Below are 20620 nucleotides of genomic sequence, written 5' to 3'. Positions count from 1 at the left end.
AGCTTAATTCTTCTGTTTGTATTTCTCTGAATTTTTTGAAATTAAATTAAATTTCATTTAAAATGTACCTGCATTTTGCAAATACTAAAGTAAGATATGTTACTTTGGATAAGTCATGTATTGCGGAATATTGCTGAAAAAGATCAGCCGGCTGGGGGCAACAGGACATACAGATTCTTCTTTTGATAGTACTACACAAATTGATTTTTAAGCAATTAAAAATTAAGTAAGCAATTAATTTTTTAACCAATTAAAAATTAAGAAAGCTATACCTGTTCCTAGGCCTAACAGGTAACTGACAACATTTAGGCAAGGTAGTAAAAGCAAAGATTTAATAATCCAGTAATGGGGTAACCATTTTATTTGATTGCAATTTTGGTAATCAAAAGTTGTTCAAGGCTGATGCATGAAAAGATAGGAAGACTCTGAGTCCAAAACAACATGAATTGAAATATACATAATCCAGGTAAAATGATACATCTTGCAAAAGTAACTGTCAACAGATCAACCAAGGTTTAATTTAATCTTATTAAGCATATAATTAAAGTGATTCCAGGAACATTTCTAACAATGCAATCCCGTACATGTCTTTTCAGACTAGTGCTTACGTACAAGTATCAAACAATAGAAGGAGGAAGTATAATGCAGCTTCTTGAGAAAATATCTTCTTTGTTATTGTTCTTTTAGTTGCACCAGTAATCTGAAACGGTAAACAGAAGAGAAAAATTGCAGTATAGATGAGTGATTGAAGAGAAAATCTTTGAAACTGGGAATAGCCAAGTATACCTGTTCTATAAGGTTTATTGATTAGAAAAATAAAGAAGTTGTTAGGCATTAATAGTTGGTTCCAAGATGGGAAAGGTCATGTTTAAATATAAACATGTACCATTTGAGTGAGTTAACAGAGCAAACAGAGGAAGCATTAATGCTAAGAAAGAAAATAGCAGAGGTTGCTGTGCACTAGGTTGCATTTCCTTCTGAGATGGATCAATATAGCTGTCTCTGTAGCTTAGTAGATCATGCTTGAAGGAGTTTTGATGGCTAATTCCAACCAAAGGGATCACATGCAAAAGAACTCTAGATCTCCAAGGAACAATTGTGTACATTGTCTGTGAGTGGGGAGGGGAGTCAAGAGATCCTAACATGTCATTTGTTTTCAATATCCCATTTCCAAAAATAGGAAGTGGTGGGCAAGCAACAATTAATTGATTTACTTTTCATTACTGTTCAATGAAATTAACATGATTAATATGACCCCATGAGCAGTTAATAATGCTTCCCTCCTGTAAAATTAAACATTATAATTGAATCATAATATTTGGAAGTCTCTAAAGGCTGCAAGCGGTGACTTCAGGAATTGTGGGTGCCTCAGGTTACATCATGGATTTTAACTCAGCAGGGTAGACCACTAGAATGTTCATGCCATAATTCCAGGTTTGCATGGCCAAAACTAATGAAGTTCCATCTCATCTGGGGAAACTCAAGCTAGAAGAGGCCACAGAAAAGCTACCCTCACACACTGGATGGACTCAGATACTTATCATATATGCTGGTGGGATTCAAAAAAATTTTTACTACTGGTTCTGTGGGCATGGCTTGGTGGGCATGGCAGGGGAAGGAAGGATACTGTAAACTCTCCAGTCAGAGGTGGTATTTGCCGGTTCTCTGAACTACTAAAAACTTCTGCTACCGGTTCTCCAGAACTGGTCAGAACCTGCTGAATACCACCTATGGTATGCCCCATTTTAAATCAAGTACATGGTAACACATTAAGTACTTTATCAATCACATTCTTGCATAGGTAGAATGTGATTATTTTATTTTATAAGCAGAGAACTGTGGTTCAAAACCAACCTTGTCAGCAAATGGCACTAGAACTGTGATGGCGAACCTATGGCACGTGTGCCACAGGTGGCATGCAGAGCCATTTGTGCCGGCATGCAAGTTCGAGGCAAACTACCTCACTGTGCATGCATGTGCCTCACAGTTGATTTTTGGGTGGTTTGGGGCCTTTATTGGCCTCCCAGAAGCTTGAAAAAAGCCTCTGCAGGCCAAATAATAGGCCCATTTCATCACTTCCTGTAATACCGGAAGTGACAAAATGGGCCTATTCGGCTTGCAAAGGCTTTTTTCAAGCCTCTGGGAGGCCAAAAAAGGCCTCAACACACCCAAAAATCAGCTGTGAGGTGCAGTTCAGATAAGGGGGTGAGTGGGATTGAGCGCACATGTGCAGGTGGTGTGGGGAGGCATGCATTGCCTTCTGGGTGCTGGCATGTGAGTGCGCGAGTGCCAGCACACACACAATTTTTGGCACAGGAGCCAAAAAAGTTAGCCACCACTACACTAGAATGTCTAACATTGTAGTGACTGGTTTCCTGTCTCTCTTTTTCTGCTTCCATTGGATTTCACATTAAATATATAATATAATATATCATAATATAACCATAGAAGGAGAAGATCTGGATCCTCATCCAAGCATTTTCCTTCCCAGAGTTCTCCTCAGTCTGATGTGCACTTCCTCTTTGGAAGTGATGTCAAAAGACAGAGAAGCAGTCTCCTCTTGCCACCCGGGGCACCAGCAGCTGTCCCTGAACAATGGTATTAATTCCATCAAACAATCAGTTGCGTATCCCCCTGAGCAGTGACTGAAGTCTGTTTTCTGACTTGCTCTGATTTAACACATGTTACTCCATACTCAATTCTTTTCTTCATTCAAGAATTCAGGGATTAAGCCTTTGATGTGGGCTATTCCTTTAAAACACTGAATTTCCAGACCAGATTCTTCTATATTTTAAATTTCAAACACTTGGGAAAGAAGGCAGGAAATGGAAGGGGTGGGGAGGAAACACTGTCCAAAAGGATATTCACAAAAGGCAATAAGGTAGTCCTCAACTTATGACCACGATTGAGCCCAGAATTTATGTTGGTAGGTGAGACATTTGTTAAATGAGTTTTGCCCCATTTTAGAATCTTTATTGTCAGAGTTGTATTGTTGCAATTGTTAAATTAGTAGTAACACAGTTGTGTCACAGTTGTGTGACTCTGGCTTCCCCATTGACTTTGTCAGAAAATTGGAAAGGTGATCACATGACTCAATGACACTGCACCCATCATAAATATGAGCCAATTGAAAAATATTCTTTATATACATCTAAATGAATGTGATATATCTGAATTAAATGCTTGTTATTTATATTTTCTTGCTTTATTTGAGGATTATTCTTAATGTATTGCCAGGTAAATATCCCTAGCATTATCAGTCAGAAATGTGTGGTTACTCCATTCCTCTCCTTTAAAGGTTTTCTTCCCTATGATTGTTGAGAAGAAAAGAAGATATAACATAGGAAGAGGAGAAATAAATAGAGTAACATTTTCTGAATGAGGTGGAACAAAAGTCAAATAAAAATATTGGCAGGAAAACTAATGTTTTGCTACTGTAGATTTTTGATGCAATTACAGCTGAAGCATGGCGGCCACTGAAAACCACTATTCTTTCTTATTCCTTTTCAGTCATTATTTCCTTGTTGCAAATTCATAATGTGGGATCATTGGGCTGTAACACTCCGTCACTCAGAAAATAGCAGTTCATAAACTGGAATGCGCAGGCCTCTAATACGCAACATGACCTATCCTGAAACCACAAGGAAGTCTATAGTCAAAGGGCAGCTTGACCAGGGACATTTATTTGGAGGATAACGTTGCAGTATTGGGTCATTTGATTTATTATATGCGATGAGCGAAAATAATTAGGAGGTCCGGCTCACACTGGCAACCATGCTTCAAAGTGAAGTTCCAAGTTCTGAAGCCCAAATTGGCCTATTATTTGTTAGATCAGGTTGGCTAGGGAATTCTGGGAGTTGAAATCCACATAACTTAAAGTTGCCACGAGCGAGAAACACTGTCACAGTTAAAGTTAGATGTACACAAATAAAAGAACTTTCCTATAGGCATCTTCAGGAGACCAAAATTACATTAAATATGAGAAGACACACGGTATGACGTGTGTACGGTATACAAATCCTACCCTGGCATTCTTGCATGCTGACACTTGGAGCACCTATGTAAGGTGCAAATCTTGCATCATGTTGCATCTTTCATCACTTGTGTCCCCCTGACCACCGTGCTTCTCCCACCAACAAAATCCAGGTTACACACTCACACCCTTCCTGTTTAAAAAAAAAAAACCCAATTAGCCACATAATTGAGAAGGATTGAGCCCACATAGAAATCCATTCAATTTTCGCAGCACACCCAAGGCACTGTACGTTTAAGCTGTGTTTCCTCCTGAGCAAACTTGCTCTAAACCCCATTATGCTTTCCTCAGAGAACCAGGAGCTGGGAAGAGTGAATGAAGAAAACAGTCATTTTTAGGGTAAAGCAATTTCAGTTTAGTTGAGCTTCTTGCTTGCAACTGCTTCAGTCTGCAGGGAAGAAAAAAATGGAGAACAGTGTGTTCCTTCCATGCCTCAGGTGACAGAAGAATGCAGAACCTGTTTCTTCAGCCCTGACCAGCAACAGTGCTTGGCATTTTACACTGAGCTACCTATGATTTTTTTTTCTGAACGTCATGAAAACACTTAAGAATGTGGAGCTAGGTTCCTCTCTGAGTGCTGCCCGATGTCCATTGACTCTTACTGAGAATAGAATCCTTTATTGGCCAAGTGTGATTGGATACACAAGGAATTCTAGTTTAAACCCGTTGTCCTAGTTTAATACATTGTGCTACTTTTTGTTGTGCTACTTACAATATTTGCTATTTGCACTAGAGTAGGAATGTAGTGGAATACAGTCCCAATTTGTGAACAAGAGAACGAGGAGCCAATATCTTCTGGAAAGGAAAAACACAGGAGGAACAGAAGCAGGAACAAAACTGGAAAATTGGGGATTTTTTTATTGTAAGGAAAGGACTGTAAACAAGCCACATACTTCAGCTCTTGTAAGGTTATAAAGAAAAGAAAGCCAAGAGGTCAGAAAGTCTGATAATTCTGGAGATTCCTGAATGTCAGTAGAATTCCAGTCAGAAGCCTTAAGTTACATATTTCTGAGGCCTATTTTGGCAATGGTTTCTGTTCTAGTAGACTGTTTTATAACAGCTGATTAGACATAGAAATTCTTCTGCTACCAAAATGCTATCAAACTGAATGTAGGAGAAGAAATATAATTTCAGTTAGGCCATAGACAGTTCACTTTTTAGTCTGATCTTTTTAGTCTGATCTGTTCCTAAGAAAATGACTTTTTCTTAGGAAAAATTTATTTTCTCCAAGATAAACCACATCTGTGACAGCCATGAAATCAAAGGCCAGAGATGCCAGGAGGATCTCCTGAGGCATATATGAAGTTGTTGCATGAGAAGGAAGGTGAACATGGGGACAAAGTCAGTGAAAATAAAAATTATCCATTAGACTGTAGAAACCTTAATCCAAAAGCTACCAATAGAAATAACTTTAGAAGGGGCAGGGTGGATAAGAAAGTCAGAAATGATTGAGGCCCAGATTCAGGATACAGGAAATTTAAGGGATGGGAAGAAGTTGCTAATGATTTTTGGCATACAAACACTGCTAAAGAGGGAAACAGGAGGAGCCAGCCCACCCAAGTCTGAATGGGGGAATATCATTGGGTAATAAGCAACACAAATTAAGTCTAGGGTTATTAACTGGGAGAAAGGACATGCACAGGCTCCAGAAAATCATGCTAATACTCTTGAATGTTATAAATATTAGAAAACAGCTTTCCAATATTAGAAAGGCAAGAGAAATCAGAAGAGATGGGATATCAATGAATGTGTTGACTCTATATCGGTTCTTGGGAAGTAACTGAAGAAATCAGTGACTATGATTAATTCCACATCATGGAAGATTTCAAAATCTGCAGAAGCTACCAAGTCCTTTTGCGGATCCTGGCAGCAAAAAGCAAGGAAATTGAATAGGGAATTGTCTTTTATAGAGACAGAGAATTATTTTAAAACATATGTGTTTAATAATCAGATAAAAAGGCTTTTAGGGTAAGAAGCATGTGTTCCATTTACCCTGGTGTGACATGTGGAAGTGTTCGCTGCAAAGACTTATGAGGAAATAGGACCTTAATAATTTTTTCCTGCAAATTTAGGAAATAAGCTGTTCTTCTCAAAATAAAATGCTAGCATTTAGCAGGGGGTGATTGTAATGATGAACGAGCTAACAGATTCATCAATGATATCACAGTTGTAGAATGTACATTATATGCACAGGTAGTCCTTAACTTACAACCACAGTTGAGCCCAAAATGTATGTTGCTAAGTTAAGCAGTTGTTAATTTTGCCCCACTTTATGACTTTTCTCATCACACAGTTGTTAAATGAAGCACTGCACCTCTTAAGTTAGTAACGTGGTTGTTAAGTGAATTGGGCTTCCCCACTGACTTTGTTTGCGAGAAGATTGCAAAAGGGGATCACACGATCCCCCCAGAACACTATAACCATTATAAATATGAGTCAGTTGCCAAGCTTCTTAATTTTGGTCACATAACCTGCAACAGTCATAAGTCTGAAAAACAGCCATAAGTCACTTTTTTCAGTACCTTTGTAAGTTCAAATGGTCATTAAATTAGCTATTGTAAGTAGAGGACTACCCATATAAAACTGAAATAGTCATCCTGAGCCACAAAAAGAGACAATCTATCCTGTCTTTTCTTCAGAAGACCAAGATAGCTTAGAGAGGATATCCATTTTGTACTCACAACAGCTGTGGGAGGAATACTGGGCTGAGGGAGAATGACTGACCCAAACATTATTCAGTAAACTTCTATGGCTAAGGATGGAGTTAAACCTAGGCTGTTTCAATCTTAGTGCAAGAGGCTACCAATAATTCTGGTAGATTGTTGTACAAATTGCGTCAAATTAATTATACTTATTACATGAGGGCAGAGCTTGCAATGTCACATTCCTATCATCATTCATATAAGATTGTCAGATTCTGCAGACATTTGTGCCAGTATTGCTTCAAGATTATAAAGAAGAACAGAAAATAAGAGGCTATTTCAGAATATTCATAGATCCATAAATAAAGAATTCCTTAAAGCAGTATAGGCATGTGGGGAAAAAAGAAATACAGGCTATAGGATATGAGTTCTACAAACAAATGTATTGAAAACCAATGAAAGTTAATTTCTCTTAATCCTGTTGAATATCATCTCATCAAAATGTTCAAAAATAGCACATACTTTGTTCTGATACCAAAATATTTTGATCTGGATTCAATTCAACTGTTAGAAGACATAAAACCTTACAGACCAGTAGTAACCCGTGCTTTGCTACTTATTGTTTTATTCACATAAACACCTTATACTGCTTTTGATTCAAGTTACAGGCTGTTTTGAACTTTGTAGAAAATAGTTAATCATCACATACACACAGCATGCCTACCACACTCAACTCATTCTTGGCAGAGAGACAATACCACATGGCTTAATTGTCTACAGTGACAAAATTGTTATTCCAGCTGATCTGTTAGGTATTTAAAAAAAACTTCATAAGAACCCTTAGATATCACTTCATACAGAACACATCCAAAACTTTCCAGGTGGTTACGAAAAAGTTAAAACATTCATAGCAAAAAACCTTGGCAAAAAAAAAATACTGATGGTTTACATGAATGCAAATTGGAGCCTGGAAAAAAAATTGAAGCTTCTATCTGTAGATTTATTTATTTTATTTTATTTATTTGTTTGTTTGTTCGTTGGTTCATTTTAGAAATTTTATATTGCCATCTATTCGCACATGGCCACTCCAGGTAGCTTACACAAATATAAAATCATCACATATAGAAAATAAAACTAATAGAAGAAAACAACCAAATAATAAATTTATCATTAGAATTTAGGACTGAGAATAAGTTTGGCCTAATGCAGCAATTCCCAAACTTAGCTATGCTGGCTGAGGAATTCTAGGAGTTGAAGTACATAAGTCTTAAAGTTGCCAAGTTTGGAGACCTCTGGCCTAATGGTTAAGGCACAGGGCTAGAAACCAGGAGTATGTGAATTATAGTCCTACTTTAGAGATGAAGTCAGTTGGGTGACCTTTGACTGTGTGTGTTCTCTCTCAGCTCTAGGAGCCAAGCAAAGGTTCTGAAAAGTGCCAAGAAAAACTTCAAAGACTTTCCTGCCATTGCTAGGAATCAACACTGACTCAAAGGCATTCCATCCTCAAAACTCTCAAAGCAAACAAACAAACAAAAAACCTACCCAACCTTGAGACTTAGTTACATACACTGTTTTCCATATATTTCAAGACTGCTACTGCAGTCTTATTTTAAGAGATCTACTGCACTGATTGCTTTGAAAAAGCTGTAGATTTACAGGGACAGAGTTTACACTGTTTAGAGAAGAAATACTCTTTCCATCACCCACTAACCAACAAGGAAGCAACAGAGCAGTTCCAACTGCAAAGCAAATTCTAGTATAGAAAAATGTATTCTTAGTTTTCTTACATTATAAGTACCTCTCTAAATAGAGCCTGTGCAGCTTATCATGGAATGACAGCAATGAACATCAATTCCAGTTTGGGAAACAAATTTACACTTTCCCTGGTTTGATTTTAAGGAAATGTATGCAAAAGCAAAACATCTTATAATTTTACTTTAATAATTACAGTGGACTATGTGCTTTGCTCACAACTGAATCCTAGACTCTTAGTGGGAATGGAATTAGATGGCCAGAAGAGACCATCATAACCAATAATTGTACAAGAATAGCGTCAGACATGTTGTTATCAAGACAATCACTTGCAATGTCAAAGAAACTCTCTCTCTCTCTCTCTCTCTCCCTCCCTCCCTCCCTCTCATCTATCTATATCTCTCATCTCTCTAGTATATGGCAGTAATTCTCATATTCATATTCAACATTTCAAAAACTGCAAAACTGAGAAGGGTGCCCACAGATCAAAATTCTGAGAATGAGTTAGCATCACCAACGGATAATAATATCCAATCCTGTTCCTTTTCTCCAAGCCCACAATTCATGATTTTTATACCGATTCATTTGTGAAGCTAAAAGTAGCATAAATAAGATCCTTGATGCTATTCAAGCTAATTGACACAAATAAAGGCAAAAATATTGGTGTATCAGGATAATATTACATGATTTAATCTGGGTTGGTATCCAGGATCAGAGATTTAGTCTTTTGAGCTTTTGGACTTGTGCTGGAGCCCATCCTCAGAGTGTGAGCTGTAGGCTATTCTCTGTGTGATATTTATATGGCGCCCATTGCGCGTGGCTTTTTAGTTGTTTTGGCTTGTAGTGGTAATGGCTTTTTAGGCTTTTTAGATTGGCACAATTAGGTAATGCGGCTTATTGTTTGTTCTGTACATGTAGTTCATATAGTTTATGAGTTAAAGGAGGAACTAAATATACTAACATGTGACTATAAGGTAAAGGTTCCCCTCACACATACGTGCTAATCATTTCTGGCTCTAGGGGGAGGTGCTCATCTCTGTTACAAAGCCGAAGAGCCAGCACTGTGCAAAGATGTCTCCGTGGTCATGTGGCCAGCATGACTAAATGCAAAAGGCGCATGGAATGCTGTTACCTTCTCACCAAAGTGGTCCCTATTTTTCTACTTGCATTTTTACATGCTTTCGAATTGCTAGGATGGCAGAAGCTGGGACAAGTAACAGGAGCTCAAACTTTAAACATTCTCTCTGATCCCATCCTACCTAACAGAGTTGTTGTGGGGAAAATAGAAGGAGGAAGCCGTGTTGTATATGTTCACCACTTCTCGAGTACAGGAAACCTCCTGCCTCCTCCTAGATTATTGATACACTTGTGTATTCCAATTTTGAAATGTTATTTTGGGAACCTCTATCTTAAGCCATTTAGAGTAGATGGTCTTTGGTGCTTCATGCCATTCTGATAGCAGCATGTTATCCCCATGGTCAAACCTGTCCTTGAAATCAATTCCCCAAGAAGGCTAAAACTACTTTTATGGAAATTGGCTATAATAATAGAATCTTGCAAGTCTGATTGTGCAATACCTTCTGTTCCTTCATATTATTCAATAAATTAAGGAGCCCCTGTCTAGTTCTGAATATTATCTGGATATTGTCAACTTAAACATGTTTTAAACATGGTAATGGAGCTTGCATGTCTCCACCAAGGACATCTTCCCTACTTTCTACATAGCCATATCTCTGATTGACTATGTAGTCCTTCCCCCTAGAGCAGAGGTTTCCAACCTTGCCCCCTTTAAGACTAGTAGGCTTCAACTCCCAGAATTGGCTGAGAAGTTCTGAGAGTTGAAGTCCATTAGTCTTAAAGGGCCAAGGTTGGAACCCCCTGCTCTGAAACCCCTGCTCTAGAAGCTGGCCATGACCTGAACCTTCCTTTTGTACTGGGCTAGCAGGCTGCTATGTTCACGGAGAGAGAGAGACAGAATGAAAGAGTCAGACTCTTGTTATTGATCCAATAATGTTCATTAAGTCCATCAACTCTTCTTACATTCCAGTCAAATCTTATCTCTCCTAGAGGGCATCCTTTCCAACTCTGTCCAGGCTAGCTGAAGCATGGTGCCCTTCCTTTCACACCATCTGCATGCTAGTCTGCAAAACTTCCCTTTATTTTTTTTTTAAAAAATCATCTTGAAATTTCAATATAGGAAAATGACTGCTGGGTTTCTATGAAGCTGAAATATTAGTTCTTTCTTGCTGCATTTCCATGAACGTACAGAGGGGTATAGGAGCAAAAGAACAACTTGCTCCCTATTGCTTGATTGCATAAACAGAGCAGTGATTAAATACTAAGGAGGAAAAAAAAGAAAAATGATCTATGATAGTATCAAAGGAAATAATGTGGGAAGGACATGAATGCATCCATGATTAGAACCGTGGTGGCATAGTGGTTAGAATACATTATTGCAGGCAAACTCTGCCCACTTCCAGGAGATCAATCCTGACCAGCTCAAAGTTGACTCAACTTTCCATTCTTTCAAGTCAATAAAATGAGGAGCCAGATTGGTGGGGGCAATATGCTGATTCTGCAAAACACGTAGAGAGGGCTGTAAAGCACCGTGAAGTGGTATATAAGTCTACACACTATTTCTATTGCTACCACTATTTGGGGAAGCAAAGGAAACAAATGGAGACTAGGCAAGCACCATAACTGGTCAACACAGGATCCAGCCATTGAGACTTACCATTTCTGCATGGATGGGACACACAGGAAGTTATGGGAATACTATCAGGCATTGTCCATACAAGGAATCCTTGATTTACATTCAATCAGAATAGAGCTGGAAGGGATCTTTGAGGTCTTCTAGTCCAACCCCCTGCTCAAGCAAGAGACCCTATACCATTTCAGACAAGTGACTGTCCAGTCTCTTCTGAAAAACTTCCAGTGATGAAACATCCACAAATTCTGATGGCAAGCTGTTCCACTGGTTAATTGTTCTCACTGTTAGGAAGTTTCTAAGTTACAGGTTGCTTCTTTCTTGATTAGTTTCCATACATTGTTTCTTGTCTTTCCCTCCAGTGCTTTGGAAAATAAGTTGACCCCCTCCTCTTTGTGGCAACCTCTCAAATACTAGAATACTACAGTCATGTCCCCCTTAGTCCTTCTTTTCCCTAGAGCAAGGGCCTTCAAACTTGAAAAGTTTAAGACTTGTGGACTTCAACTCCCAGAATTCCTAAGCTAACATGACTGGAGGAGGAATTATAGGAGTTGAAGTCCACAAGTCTTAAAGCTGTCAAGTTTGAAGACCCCTGTTCTAGACTAACCCAAATCCTGCAATCATTCTTGCAGGCCTTTAATTATTTTGTTGCTATACTTTGCATTTTTCCAAAGTCTCAACATCTTTGTGTTGAGGTGGTGACCAAAACTGGATGCTGTATAACCACAATTGGGACCTGAATTATTAAGCAAGTCATTATTTCACTGGATCCAATGTTATGACCATTTTACCATGGTCGTTAAACAAATCATATGCTTATTAAGTGAATCAAACAATTGTTAAGTGAATCCAGCTTCCTCAATTGACTTTGTCAAAAGCTGGCTGTGAAGATCACAAGTTATAATTGTATAACTGCAAGACATTGCATCCATCATCAATGCAAACTGGTTGCCAAGCAACTAAATTGTGATCATGGGACTTCAGGGGTGATAAGTCACTATTTCTAAGTCCATCATAATTTTGAAGTGTCATTAAACAATCATAAGTCTATGATTACCGGTCCTTGTAGTCCAAATTGAGCATCAAGATGATCTTATTTGCAGTCCATTACAATCAACACTGGAATTTTTGAACTTGGCTTAAGAAATAGTTGTGAGCAGCATGGAAGACAAGCGGCTTAGGTTGCAGTGCAGGATTGCACAAATTAGATATGATTGACTAACCAGCTGCCTGTGTCTTAGGTATTCCACATCTCTTTCAAAGGTGCACAGACCAGAAATGCTTTTTTCGCACTAGTCTCATTTATTATTCTGGTTCTTTGCCACTGAATGATTATAAACAAGGCTAGTAAGATTCTGCTCCGGGAGAACATGTTATTATTAAATGCCTTATCATTACATTAATTCCACTGCAAAATGGCAAAGTAGTTTGAGGTTATAAGTTCCTTTGTCAAATATAAGTTTGTTGTTGATAACAGCAGGATGTCTTCCACAAGAACAGCGTGTTCCAACAAAGAGGTGGAGATGGTTCAGGAATTGGATGTCTATCTTATTTTGCAGAACATCATGTTCAGGGCAGCTAACTGGCCCAAAACTGTGCAGTTTTACAAGATATAGGTTTTTGAAAATGTAAGTAAGGGAGTTGATATTCTTTGGTAGACCTGATTTTAATTCCTGCATTGTTTTTCTTGTAGTACTGGGTTGTTGTTTTTATTTCTGTAGAAAAGAATAATACATCTACATGTGAATGGAAGTGGTTACTATCTAACCTACTTAAATACAACTGCAATGTTAATAATCATGTGTTCAACAAAAATTATATCTGCATTTTTGTTTAGAGTTTTTCATCATATTCAGAGTCATGGTCCAGGATGAGCAAGAACTGGAATATATGGATATTAGGATTTAAGGCAATGCAAATAAAACCAGCTTTCAACAGTTCCCACTGAATTTGTTGCAATGAAATCAAGTGCTTATAATTTGAGCACTTAATGATGGAGGAACATATTCACAGGTCCAGGAACTGACTTCATAAAGAGGAGGTTTACCTGCACATTTCAATGGTGTTACTTTAGATACTTGTGTTGATGAGGCACTTTCATTGCTATCCAAATGTACAATTCAATTGCTTGGAGACTAAAGCCCAAATTAAGAGACTGCACAGTCTAAAGCTGGATGGGAGGGGAAGTATCAAAGCAGCAACATTCGCGGGTTGAAATTTAAATATGTTTTTTTTTTAAATTGAAAGTGAAAGGAAGCTTCTGGACTCTGCTAGAGTGAAATAATGTATTAATGAATAATACCTCAGCAGTAAAGGGCTTAGGATGGCTCTGGTTTAAAAGTAGCTGAAAAATGTGGGTATGGGGTACATTTGCAACAGGATGGGAATGGATGATATTATCCATTCTTGTGCTCAGATAGTGGTGGGTGGCCAGTACTGACGATGAGCCAAGCAAGAGAGTGCAAATCTGCCATGAAAAATGACAAGTGAATCTATATATTTAGTAAATGGAGAAGTTGATATGAAACCCTAAAGTACAACTTCCCAAATTCTGGAAAACTAGAGCACAAACAAAAATAGTATTAAAACTAGTTTTCTCCTTGATGTATGGTCTTCTGGGGGGAAAGTGTAGAGAGCAAATTCAGACATTTAAGAAAAATACTCTTGGAAAGTTACAATTCAAAGTAACAATTCCACCCCTCTCCCCATCAATCTTCTGAAGTGATACAGTCCCCAGAGGCTCTTTCCACATGGTGAGACCAGCTGCCATCCCAGCTCCTCCCTCCCCAGGTTGCTTCCCTCAATAGCCAGGATAAAATTGAGTTCACTTCATTGGGTGAACTACTGTTTCAATACTTGTCTCCCAATTATGTTTTCATCAGGTCAGTAGAAGGATGGTTATATTATCATTTAAGAATTATCGCCTGCATCAATTGCTTCCATTTCTTTCCCCTTTCTGTCATTTCACTTCAGCTGGATTGCTAATGCCTGCATCGTTACTTTAAATAATAATAATAATATAGTTAGCAATGGGGTGTCTTAGAAGTGACCTCTTGAAAACAGTTTAATTTTTATTTACGCCAATTCAGTCACTCCATATTTATTTAAGATTCTTTCCCCTATGCTAACTGCTTTTGGGAAGGCTCTGAAGACCCATCCTAGGTTTTGGGAGCATCTGTTTGTAAAGCCCACCTTGGATATTTTAGGCTGCTGATTTTTTAAATTGTTTAAAAAATCAATTTAAAAACTGCTCTGAGTTTTTAAATTGTTCAGTTGAATTTTCAATGCTTGGTGAGACTGTACGCCTTTATGTGCAACATTATTATGGAGCTTCATATATAATACATGATTAATATGTTTGAAAATTAATTAAGACTATGCTCACTGAAAAGGTTGCTAACATGATTCTGAATAATCACTCATCTTAAGCATTTAGCTGTGGTGGGGTTTGCAAGCAAAGGTGGCAATTAGGGGGTTTTCCATCACCAAGATGTCATTCTTTCGTGCCCATAACATATGGACAATGATAACTCAAATGGACTCTAGCAGATGTTAAACACACAGGGCATGGCTTGGAATGCACAGCTAGACCCAAGCTGTTTGAATAATGCCTAATTGAGGTGCTGGCTTCCATGAAATTCTATACCTGTGGGTAGACACAAAGCAGGCATTAGCACACAGCATCACAAGTAGAGTTACTGTAGGCAGATAATTAATTTGCTGGGAGTAGCAGAAAAAGTACCAGGGGGGGAAATGCTGTGATTTTCTCCCCGCGCCCATCCCAATAGTGGTAATCCATTTAAAAAGCTGCCAGGACTACCTTTCTAGTTTTTTTTTAATACTTGCATAACTATCTAGATCATATAATCATTTATTTAGTTATTAAGTGTCTGTATAATGAAAGTCCAGAGCCTATGGCTCAGAATACAAAATGTCTTTCGTATAAAATTAATGTGAAGAAATGAGAGATGTATGATGTCCATCTTGTGGCACTGATATGTAAAAAAAAGTAAAAAGTTGGGGTTAGAGTTAGTAACTGAGAAAATAGTGATATGTGCACATAGTGGTTTGCTCAGTCAGGTTTTCTGTGTTAAATATACTATTTATGTGTGTGTGTATGTATATGTATATGTATATTTCTTGTCTTCCCCATTGCTTTTTTTAAAAAATCTGTCTCAATTTTTCTGAGCCTTTCTTAAAAAGCTATCAATTATTTGGAAACTGGCAGGTCTGAATTTTCTATCTGGCCCATTGCCAGTGTGAGTCAATCAATGCTTCCCCAATCCTGGAATGCAGAATATTGCTGTCCCCCTCCCACAACACACACACTCATACACACACATTCCCAGGTTAATGAAAAAATGCACCGTGCACCTGCATTTTCCACATTGAATTCAAAACTACTGTTTTGAATTAAATTGAACTCCTACTGTTTTGAATTCAAAACTACTGTTTTCTAACCCAAGCCGGTTTAAGCACTTTAGAGAAGTCCCATTTTGGACCAGCTGTAGCTTCTGGATGGTCTTCAAGGGTAGAACCATGTAGAGCACATTGCAATAGTCCAGTTGCCAGTGAACAGAGCATAAGTGACCATTTGAGGGACCTCTGTGTTGGGTAAAAGACCTAACTGGTGGGCAAGATGAACCTTTGCAAAAACCCTCCTCCCCACAGCTGCTATCTGTTTATTTGGCAAGGAAGGGTGAGAAGGAAGAGTGAAGGACTAGTGTATTCATATGTGCAAAGAAAAAGAAAGGCACAGAAACTAGTGAAAAGGAACAATCCCTAAAAGTAAAAGACAAGCACAGGTATACCAGTTCACAGAGGAGCCAGCTCTGCATGGATGAGGACCAAGGATGGGTTTCTACCAGTTCTGTCCACCTCTGTAGAACCGGTAGCTCTGAAGAGCAGCAGACATAGAATCAGTTCTATGTCTGCTGATGTTTTTCCCCACCCGCCCACCTGGGCTCTTATCTGACCTTTATTTCCTGATTTTTTCAACTTCAACTGCCCTGCGAGGCACAGCTGCAGTTAAAAAAGCAGGAAAAAAGAGCTTTTTGAAAGGCTGCTTCTCTGCACGCAGCGTGCTGATGAAGATTTCCAGGCACGCACCAGCAGCGTGCAGGGAAGCACATCATAAATCACCGAACCTCATAAATGACCAAACTGGTAGTTAACCCTGTCAGATCCCACCCCTGATGGGATCCCTAGCAATAGGAGGGACGTGAGTCAGATCTTGCAGTGGGCATGGTTGAGATTGTACTTCAGTCCAGGTCTATATGCAACCCACTGCAATCCAGAGTAGAATTTCTGAAACGGGTTTAAGAAACAGCATGAACAGCCTGGGAGATAAGCAGCTTACTATAACTGATGCAGCATAAAACTGTATTTGCCTTTTTAATGGCCATGTTACCATGCTGATTCTTATTCAGATTATAATCAGTTAAATCCAAAATTTTCAAGTTTCTCCATCAAATCTCGCCAAGCTCATGGTCGACTCAGCCTTCCATCCTTCCAAAGTGGATAAAATGAGGACCAAAATTGTTTGGGGCAATATGCTGACCAGTGGTGGGATTCCAAAAATTTTACTACCAGTTCTGTGGGCGTGGCTTGGTGGGTGTGGCTTATTGGGTGCGGCAGAGGAAGGATACTGTAAAATCTCCATCTCCTCCCCATTCCTGGGGGAAGGTTACCGCAAAATCCCATTCCCTCTCCAGCCCACTAGCCTGCTTTTCCAGTCCATTCTCCTGTGCAGGACAACAAAATAAGACCCAGCTGATCAGCTGGGACTCAGGAGGCAGAGAATAGACGGGGGCGGGGCCACCATAGGTGGTGTTTGCCAGTTCTCCGAACTATTCAAAATTTCTGCTACCGGTTCTCCAGAACTGGTCAGAACCTGCTGAATATCACCTCTAATGCTGACTGTATAAACTGCTTAGAGATGGTTGTAAAGCACTGTAAAGCAGTATACGTCTAAGTGCTATTGCTATTGCTATCCTGTGTCCAGGCATTTTATTTTCTGTTTTTATAAATTAACATTTTTTCTACCTCTCTCTCTAATCTCTCAAGTTCACTTTGATGTTTTATTTCGGACTTCTATGGTATCAGCTATATCACTCAAAGTTATGCCATTGGCAAACTTTAATGAAATTAAGCAATGAAAAAAGCAATTAATGCTTTCAAGCATTTTTCTCCCTCCAAGTACTTAATGAAAATGTTAAAATAAACAGCACCCATGGCCAAACATTGTAGCTGCTCATTTGACAACTTATTCCAATTTAATGAGAAACCGCTGATGATTGAAAACAGTTTTCAAGCCAGCTTTAAAAACCAGCAAATAGTTAGACCATCTAGACCAGGGGTTGCCAACCTTTTGGATCTCAGGGACCACCAAACTCATAATTTTAGATCCCAGGGACCACTAACCAGTTCCGTGGGCATGGCCAAATTTGTGGGTGTGGCTTGGTCATGTGACTGGGTGGGCATGGCTTGTATGTAAATTTTATAAATATTTATATAAATATTGAATTTTTTATTAAAAAAGAGCAACTTTTACCCCAAATCAGGCAAAGCAAGCAGTCAGATTGAGTTGCTCACAGAGTTACAGATTCATTCAGAGATCTATCTATCTGCCATTGGCTAGCTCAGTCTGTCACATAAAATTTGCTTGCAAGCAAACTCATAAAATTAACTCACAACACACCATGCATGTAAATATTGAATTTTTTATTAAAAAGAGTAACTTTTACCCAAAATCAAGCAAAGCAGGCAGATTGAGTTGCTCACAGAATCATCCAGTGATCTATCTATCTGCCATCAGCTAGCTTAGTCTCTGAAATTTGCTTGCCATGAGTCTGCACTGAATTTGCTTGCAAGCAAAACTTCAGTCCTAAGGGAGGTTCGGCTGCGCTGAGCCGAAGATCTAAAGACTAGCTAGAAAGCAAAAAATGCAACCATTTTCTGCTTCCTAGCTAATCTAAATCTCCCGGCACAGCAGAACAGATGACGGTCAGAAAAAGGAAAAATAGCAATTTAGCAGGCAAGTTTACCAGGTAAGGAGTGAGTGGGTGGGGAGGGTTCCCAAGGGCCATGTGGGCAGCGCAGCCTTGTGTTTCTGCACAGCCTGGATTAATTGCTTTGTGGGGGTGCTCTGGGGGTGAGACTTCCCTGCGGCCCACCAAAATTTTCTCACAGCCCACCAGTGGGCCGTGGCCCACCGGTTGGCGACCGCTGGTCTAGACCAGTGATGGCAATCCTTTTTGTTGTGATGTGCTGAAAATGCGCATGCGCACAATAGTGCGTGCACATGCTTGCCAGCACCCACAATGCAATGTGCCCCACCCCCTACGCATGCATGTGCAACCCCCCACCCCCTTACCTGCACTGTGCATGCTCATGCCTGCCAGCTGATTTTGGCCCATTTGAGGCCTTCTTCGCCCTCCCGGAGGCTCGAGGGAAGCCTCTGCAGCCTCAGGAGGCTGAAAAATGGGCTTTCCGGAAATACTGGAAGTGCCCATTTTCAGCCTCCGGAGAGCCTCTGGAGCCCAGGGGAGGCCGTTTTCGCCCTCCTAGGAGCTCGCGGGAAGCCTCTCCAGCCTTTAGAGGTTGAAAAATGGGTTTTTCCAAAAATGGGTTTCCAAAAGCTTCAGAGGCTTGCTTCAAGCCTCCAGGAGGGCAAAAAAGGCCTAAAACAGGCCGCAAATCAGCTGGGAGTTGCGCGCATGTGCAATGCAGGTAATTTTGTCTGGGACTCACGTGCCTGCACAAATGACTCTGCATGCCACCTGTGGCACCTGTGCCATAGGTTCGCCTTCACAGGTCTAGACCATACTTAATTAATTTGCTAATCAGAATGTCATGAGATATTTTCTCAAATGGGAAAGTTATTTAATATCCAAAGCCTTCCTCCAATTACCAAGGAAGTTCTCAGTCAAAAATGAAAATAACGTTTGTTAACAAATCCATTCTAATGACTATATCATCTGCTCTAGAATGGCCTTGGTATTCTGAAATGGTCAGTTTCTGAAAAGCTGTATCATCAGATGTAAAGCATTCTCAATAGAGTGAAATCAAAGCTGCTTTTTAATTTGTTCATTTTTCTCTCTCTTGTAATCTGAGAGAGCTTTTGGAAATGTTTATGTTTCTTAGCAAGTTGTTGAGGCATTGACCTTAATAAGCAACCTGAATTTCTTTTTTTAAAAAAGACACTGCTAAGATATGTCAAGAATAGTTTTAATATTGTGCATACAGTAGAATTTTCATCAAGTCTGATTTTTAATAAGACAATGTAATATTAAGAGGCCATGACAGAGTCTGTTGTCAGACCAATGGTATTATTGCATGATGGGTCTCCTGATTGTTGAATAAATGAAGGCATTTTTCTGCTGTATTCTTTCAACCAGTAATTTTTCACCAGTACTGAGTTTAGATCTTTTCAGAGCCAGCTATCTCTCTGAATGCCTGTTCTTCAGAGAGCTGATGATATAGGTCCAAGAACTAAAACAGATTTTCTATACATTTTTACATTCTTTCTTTGGTGTTTTGGATAGCAGCAGATTGATTAAAATTTATAATCAGTGTTCAGCATCCATGGACATCTGCTATTTCTAATACATCACATTTTTAATAATATTTATACGGCATATGACTAAATTTTATAATAATAAATGCCTTGCAATATTACAAAGTAATATATTATAAAGTACTTATTAAAATATTACGAAGTACTTCTGTTTCAGTGTTCTAGCCAGTATGCTTTTGCTCAGAAACATTACAGATAATGTGATGGCACAGTGGTGAAATGCAGTATTGCAGGCAAATTCCACAGCATGGAATTCAATCCTGATGGGGCTCAAGGTTGCTCAGCCATCCATCCTTCTGAGATTGATAAAACGAGGACCCAGATTTTGGGGCGCAATATGCAAATAATGCTGACATTGTAAAACTGCCCAGAGAATGCTATAAAACACTATGGGTAGTTTATAAATAGTATATAGTAAATAGCCTACATGGTATTGTTATTGCTATTGTTAATTCTTAACGTACGACTGGTCATTTAGTGTCTGTTTGAAGTTATGGTGGACCTCCCTGGTATACTTACAGCCTGGTTCTCAAGTTCCAATATCCACCTCTCCATTTCTCAGCAGCCTACCTGCATTTACAGTTGTTTGCAGTATCCCACAGTAAGTAAGTGGCTGGGTTTTATTACATTTTTTTTTGCCAAAAACCAGCAGTTGCTTTGTTTTTTGGCAAAACCAGCCCATAGTGAATCACTGGTTCACTTAATGACTATACTGTTTGTTTAATGACTGCTGCAAAAAAAAGATCATAAAATCAGGTCAACCACATGGATGATCCAATTTTCACAACTTACAACAATGATTTCAGGTTCTATTATAACAATAAATCAAGGACCACCTCTTCTTTGTATTTCCAAGTCCTTCTTCTCCAAGACCTTCAGATTTCCATTTCTGCTTGTTGACCATTGCT

The 20620-nt window shown here is 39.0% G+C and overlaps 1 long non-coding RNA gene across 5 annotated transcripts in view; it reads right to left on the bottom strand.

Annotated features, from left to right (window-relative positions):
- Window positions 1-343: 343 nt before the first annotated feature.
- Window positions 344-20620, bottom strand: part of LOC113438518 (uncharacterized) — a 56846-nt gene continuing 36569 nt past the window's right edge. For all 5 annotated transcript variants that reach the window (XR_015742217.1, XR_015742216.1, XR_015742215.1 and 2 more), the window contains one exon: window positions 344-700. This is a non-coding gene — a long non-coding RNA (uncharacterized LOC113438518). The remainder of the gene's footprint in view (window positions 701-20620) is intronic.

The sequence above is a fragment of the Pseudonaja textilis genome, chromosome 2, assembly GCF_049901715.1.
Source record: "Pseudonaja textilis isolate UNSWEBS1 chromosome 2, rPseTex1.2, whole genome shotgun sequence".
Lineage (NCBI taxonomy): Eukaryota > Metazoa > Chordata > Lepidosauria > Squamata > Elapidae > Pseudonaja > Pseudonaja textilis.
The sequence above is the reverse complement of the archived record's forward strand: the minus strand, read 5'-3'. Positions and strand labels throughout refer to the sequence as shown.